This window comes from Nannospalax galili, unplaced genomic scaffold (genome assembly GCF_000622305.1).
Source record: "Nannospalax galili isolate Female #2095 unplaced genomic scaffold, S.galili_v1.0 scaffold207, whole genome shotgun sequence".
NCBI lineage: Eukaryota > Metazoa > Chordata > Mammalia > Rodentia > Spalacidae > Nannospalax > Nannospalax galili.
Window position 1 is genome coordinate 1157533 of NW_008358517.1, and position 525 is coordinate 1158057.

General features: G+C 43.0%; 1 protein-coding gene across 5 annotated transcripts in view; it reads left to right on the top strand.

Annotated features, from left to right (window-relative positions):
* Window positions 1-525, top strand: part of Cdh18 (cadherin 18) — an 814309-nt gene that overhangs the window by 356462 nt on the left and 457322 nt on the right. The gene's annotated exons all lie outside the window — the stretch shown is intronic.

Below are 525 nucleotides of genomic sequence, written 5' to 3' on the forward strand. Positions count from 1 at the left end.
GATCGCTAAACATCATCACAATTGGGCTTGTTGACAGTTGTGCTCATTCATTAAAGGAGTGCCAAGCAGTGTCACTGGACCCTCACCTGAGTATCCAGCCACTCTTCCCAGCCAACTAGTCCAGCCTTGAAAGACAAAAGAAAAATGAGGAAGAACCCAATAGAGGGATGCTTTTGGAAGTCCTTATCAAGAAACTCCAATGGACTCTCATATGAACATTTGAAAATTGCTCTCTTCTGGCTTTTTTCTAGTTCTCTGTCTAGAATTTGTGATGCTAATTATTCTTGATTTACTTCTCCTTCACAGCTCCCATTCATGATTCAAGGACTTACTTTTCCCCTTAGAGGTAAGAATTATGCAATTTGGGAGTCTTTTAGATAGACCCACTGAAGGGGTACTCCAGTTGCCTCACCCTGCGTCACTGTTCAACATGGAAGAAGCTAGAGTGGTCTGTGTCCCTATTCCCTATTGGCAATTTGGGTAACCCCTTCAGAGGATGGTGTGATAAGAACAGGAGGTAGGAAT